The sequence below is a fragment of the Lutra lutra genome, chromosome 4 (genome assembly GCF_902655055.1).
Source record: "Lutra lutra chromosome 4, mLutLut1.2, whole genome shotgun sequence".
NCBI lineage: Eukaryota > Metazoa > Chordata > Mammalia > Carnivora > Mustelidae > Lutra > Lutra lutra.
In genome coordinates this window covers 33804850-33811009 of record NC_062281.1, presented here as the reverse complement: position 1 = coordinate 33811009, position 6160 = coordinate 33804850, and positions in this window count along the sequence as shown.

Here is a 6160-nt window from a genome sequence, read left to right as displayed (position 1 = left end):
TGACCAACCATGATTGTCTGCTTGCTGATGGCCGCCCGAGAAGGGAGTCATTTTTAGAAAGGAAGGGCCATTACAGTAGATCACCAGTTCATTGTTTCCTTTGTTTTTCTTGGAAGATGCCATCTTCTGTCTCTCCTCCACAATTCTGAACGTTTGTATCTTTATGGCTCTGATCTGAGGAAGACTTGATGCTTATATCCCTTGAGTAAGCAAACAAACAAAACCATACAATAATAATTTGTGGAAATCTTGCATTTTGTTTCATTCTTTAAACAGCTACGAATTTATGATAGAACATTTATTTTCCTCCTATTCTGATACTGACTCTTTCCACAAGTATGTGTATTAATCAGAAAATTTTCAGTTATAAGTGAAAAGTCCAGAGGTAGTTCAACTTTGAGCACAACTTGATCTGATAGACCAAATGATGCCCCCAGCAAGGCCTCTCTTCAGCTCTCTGAATTTTCTCCTTCTCTGTTAACATCATCCCTAAGCAAGGGGCAGAGAAGGTGAGACTGAGCAACAGCCTCAGACTTACACAGTCCTCCAGCTTAGCAGCTACAGCTAAAAGTGGGTTATTCCTGATAGCAAGTCTTTGGACTGACTTTTACGGCACAGATTGGAGTCAGCAGGTGTGCTCACCTAGGGAAGGGAAAGTGTTATCCCACCTGATCCCCAAATGAGATTGGCTACTGGGCAGGCAAAAACAAAAACATGAACCACCTCCCCTCTTCCCAAGAGAAAACAAAAAATGAATACTCACTAGATCGTTAACTGAATTCATTTATTTAAAATAAGCATAAAATATAGAATAATGGCACTCACCAAGGTACTCTCTCTTCCATTTATGATTTAACTCACTGACATTGTTATGCCCCCCCCAAAATGGGTCCGTGATTAAAGGAGCGAGACTGATATAAAGCGAAGGTCAAGCAAAGCTTTATTTCGCACCAGGCATCAAGAATCAAACTGACCTGGTCGTGGTGAATAATCATTTTAATGTACTGTTGAATCCTATTGGCTAGTATTTTGGCGAGAATTTTTGCATCTGTGTTCATCAAGGATATTGGTCTGTAGTTCTCTTTTTTGATGGGATCCTTGTCTGGTTTTGGGATCAAGGTGATGCTGGCCTCATAAAATGAGTTTGGAAGTTTTCCTTCTATTTCTATTTTTTGGAACAGTTTCAGGAGAATAGGAATTAGTTCTTCTTTAAATGTTTGGTAGAATTCCCCCGGGAAGCCATCTGGCCCTGGGCTTTTGTTTGTTTGGAGATTTTTGATGACTGTTTCAACCTCCTTACTGGTTATGGGTCTGTTCAGGCTTTCTATTTCTTCCTGGTTCAGTTGTGGTAGTTTATATGTCTCTAGGAATGCATCCATTTCTTCCAGATTGTTAAATTTGTTGGCGTAGAGTTGCTCATAGTATGTTCTTATCATTGTCTGTATTTCTTTGGTGTTCGTTGTGATCTCTCCTCTTTCATTCATGATTTTATTTATTTGGGTCCTTTCTCTTTTCTTTTTGATAAGTCTGGCCAGGGGTTTATCAATCTTATTAATTCTTTCAAAGAACCAGCTCCTAGTTTCGTTGATTTGTTCTATTGTTTTTTTGGTTTCTATTTCATTGATTTCTGCTCTGATCTTTATGATTTGTCTTCTCCTGCTGGGTTTAGGGTTTCTTTCTTGTTCTTTCTCCAGCTCCTTTAGGTGTAGGGTTAGGTCGTGTACCTGAGACCTTTCTTGTTTCTTGAGAAAGGCTTGTACCGCTATATATTTTCCTCTCAGGACTGCCTTTGTTGTGTCCCACAGATTCTGAACCGTTGTGTTTTCATTATCATTTGTTTCCATGAATTTTTTCAATTCTTCTTTAATTTCCTGGTTGACCCATTCATTCTTTAGAAGGATGCTGTTTAGTCTCCATGTATTTGGGTTCTTTCCAAATTTCCCCTTGTGATTGAGTTCTAGCTTCAGAGCATTGTGGTCTGAAAATATGCAGGGAATGATCCCAATCTTTTGATACTGGTTGAGACCTGATTTAGGACCAAGAATGTGATCTATCCTGGAGAATGTTCCATGTGCACTAGAGAAGAATGTGTATTCTGTTGTTTTGGGATGAAATGTTCTGAATATATCTGGATGGAACTAGAGGGTATCATGCCTAGCGAAATAAGTCAATCGGAGAAAGACAACTATCATATGATCTCCCTAATATGAGGGAGAGGAGATGCAATATGGGGGGTTAAGGGGGTAGGAGAAGAGTAAATAAAACAAGATGGGATTGGGAGGGAGACAAACCACAAGTGACTCTTAATCTCACAAAACAAACTGAGGGTTGATGGGGGGAGGGGGGTTGGGAGAGGGGGGGACATTGGGTTATGGACATTGGGGAGGGTATGTGCTATGGTGAGTGCTGTGAAGTATGTAAACCTGGTGATTCACAGACCTGTACCCCTGGGGATAAAAATATATGTTTATAAAAAATAAAATTAAAAAAAAAAAAAAGAATCAAACTGATCAGCCAGGGCCGCACCTCTTACAGAGAGGGCGACCTTTCTCTGTTTCACAGACTAGCTTTTAAGGGCAAAGGCCATGTGGTTGGACCTGGCCACACGCAGGTGGCTAATGAAACTGTGACACACAGAGAAACCTGCACAGTCATGCTAGGTGACCAATCGAATTACAATTTACCCTAGTAGACATTTGAACCAGCCTATCACCTTGGTCAGAATTGGCACCCAAAAGGTGCACAAAGGGCGAGGCCCATACTCCTTGGTAACTAGGGAGACAGTATGCATCCCCTCACTGATTGGATGTCTTCACCTGGTCTGACCCACCCTTGTATTTGAGCTTTGTTACCTGGGGCTGGTTTCCGGGACTTGTTTTTTAAGTAAGTCCCCTGGGGGAAGGGGAGCAGGGACAGTGTAAGGGTTAAATAACAAGGTTATTGTTTAACCTTAATGGAAGCCTCTTGCTAAATAGGTGCTTACAGATATATCTTCAATTGTTAATATACAGATGACTTACATACCTCTGTCTCTATACTGAACCTCTCACTTTGACTCCAGAGCCAAATATCCCACCACTTGTTTGACATCTAGAATTCATCATCACACCCCCTTCTCACTCAGAAATAAATCTTTCTCACACATACATACGCAGACACACAGAACATTTAAGTGTGTGTGTGTGTGTGTGTGCACGCATGTGTGAAAGGGGGAGAGAGATGATCTGTATGAATGCTTGGTATTTTTAAAAGGACACTGTTGACATCGAGCTACTTAAATGAAAGAACATTTCTGTATCAACTGATTCACTGGCAAAACAAAAAATTCACGACCAATGTGTGGGCTGATCAATGCGATCCTTTCACCAAAACAATCATTAAAGGCGTCATTATGGTTCGATGCTAATAAGCAATGAGAAACAATATGCTTTTCTGCTGGGTCTTCGTAAGAAAATCTGTTCATGTGTTTCTGGACTTTTGTTCAAACTGAATGTGCTGCCATTTCTTCAAGAGAAGGTTATTCAGTGTCACCCTGGCCCAGTCTCTGGTATGTCAGTCTGCTGGCAAACCACAGATCATCAGGCCCCACAAATGAGCTGGGTGAGATAGAAATGCCAATTAGAACAGATGTATACTCCTGTTTTTATTCATCAACTTAAGGAACTGTCATGATTGTCACAATGTACATATTTAGGTTGGTGAGTTTTAAGTTTTAAATATGAAGATGTCTTGTTTCCTGTGAATCTTTACGAGTATGGTTCCAACAAGGGCAATGCCAGGCTGTAGACCCCAGGAACAAGGGATGAATGGGAACTTCTGTTGGGACAGGCTCCCGTAGAAGTTGCAGTTCTGAACGGAATTATTTTGCAGTGCTCTTGCTTATTTAATTTCTCAAAATGCCAACTAAAAACACATTTTTGTAGGGGTTAAGCATTTCAACTTTTATTCTGTATTTTGTTATACTCTTGCCTAAAACTGAATAGTGAAGGAGGAAAGGCAATTTACCCTGATACGAGTGTTTTCCTTCCTTCAAAAGGAAGCATTGTCCAGGGTCAAACTCACTCCCACCAAGACCAGCTATTTTCTCTCAGTTTCTTCTTTCTGTTCAAAGCTTGATGATTTTTCAAATGTTTGCCTCTGTCTCAGCACAGTGGTCTAATATTGATTGTGATTGTGTTTTTGTTTGTGAGGATGTGATGTGAGAATTAATCATGTTTGTGCTTAAAATGGAAAGACATTCACTTCTTAACCTTTGAGTATTTTCACACTTAGAAATATCCCGTCATCGGCAAGATATATGGTATTGGTATAATTGTGAGACCCTTTGAGCTAAGGGTGGTGAGGAAAAAATAGTTGCTTCTATGCCTGGTTTGCATTTGGAGAGGAAACAAGTTTTAACCGAGAACAATTAAAGTCCACAGGAAGAACTCTAGAGATTGAAAGTAGCATCATTTTTTTTTCTTTAAATGTTTCCACTGCTTTTGTTTTAAAAGGTGCTTCCAAGAATCAGGTAGAGAACAATTGCTGTTCATCTTTATAAATATATAGTACTAATAGTATGGTAGTAAGAGGGCAGTTTCCCCTTCGTAATGGTTTTTAATATTGGTCTATTATATTCTCTAAGCATTTTCCTTGCAATGGTTTCATTTATTCCTTAGTGCTTTGGGCCATCAGGGGTTCCTGCTCTGGCTATAAAGCATGGTACTTAAATGTGCCCGAGCCCTCTCCGTAGCTTCTCATCTACTTTCTCTATGTATTGTCACAGACTTTCTCTTATTTATAAGCTTTTTTTTTTTTTTTTTTTTGGCCTAGTATTATTGCTGCTATTGCTACTATGGAATTTTGCTGATATTGGAAGTCATCATTGTCAGACCAGGAAAAGACATTGTTTGAATTTCAACAGTTCAGATAGACTTCATATTGAAGCGATGTGATTATACAAAAGTGTTTGATGAAAAATGGGGTCATGGCAAGGGACACAGCTTCAAGTTCAAGGAAGACTTGTGTGTATCAATTAGTTTATGAGGAGTTTGGCAGCCTCAGCCCCAAACAAGATTATGGGGCATCCAAGGAGGTGGTGGCAGGACAGGTAAGTGCCCTCCCCTCTAGAAGCTGGGTAGCTGGCACTATATTATCCCATGCTGGAAGATTTTCTTCACACCTATTCACAGGATTTTATAAGTTCAATCAGTGAAGTGATTGGTGGCTCATTTCACCACAGTGCTTAGGTGGCTTCCCATTTTGGTTCTTATTGACATGGTTTTGCTCAGTCTCTCATTATGCCGTAACTGCACAAATAAAAGTTTTCCACATGGTCTCCTTGCCTTCCAACTGACCCCTATCAAATCCATGGTTTGTGTGGCTGACCAAGTTATCTTTTTAAAAAACCAACAATTTATTAACACAATCCAAGATTCACTTAACTTTATACAGCCCCTATAACATGAAGGCCCTTATGACAAGTCTAGCGGGGACACAGACTCATACACAGAAAATTATGAGACGATGATATATGTGTTTTATCTGATTAAAACTTTTTCATGCTTCTCTACTGTTCATAAGAATAAAAGTTCAAGTTTTCCTCTAAAAATATCATTCACAATTTGAATCTATTCTAGTGACACAGCTTCATCTCTAGGCCCTTCCCCCAAGTTCACCCTATGTGTTAACAACATAAAATGTGCTGATGTCCCAGGACCTTCACCATTCCCTACAACTGGTGAATTCCTACATATTCTTCTAGATTTAGCTCAAGTGTCATTATCTCCTTTTGGACTCTGACTTCATCCTTCCAAAGTAGTTAGTCATCCACTCCTTTGGGCTCTTGTGGGAAATTTTATATATCTCTTTTTTTTCCTCATGGCTTATAAAATAGTTTGTTTCATTGTAATATTCAGTAAATTGTGAGATTCTGGGAGGCAGGAAGTGTATTTTATTCCTTTTATTTTCCCAGTGTTTAGTTCAATGACTGGCACAGACATGACGCACAATGCATTTCTTCGGAATAAGTAAATGAATGAATGAGTGAATGAGCTATCAAGCCAGCATTTGAAGTTACCATTGGATGTGGTTTACAATCAACACTGTTGAAACACTCTGTACTGTTAGCAATTATCTTCTGGTAGAACACCTGGTAGAAATCTATAAATATGTTGGCCAA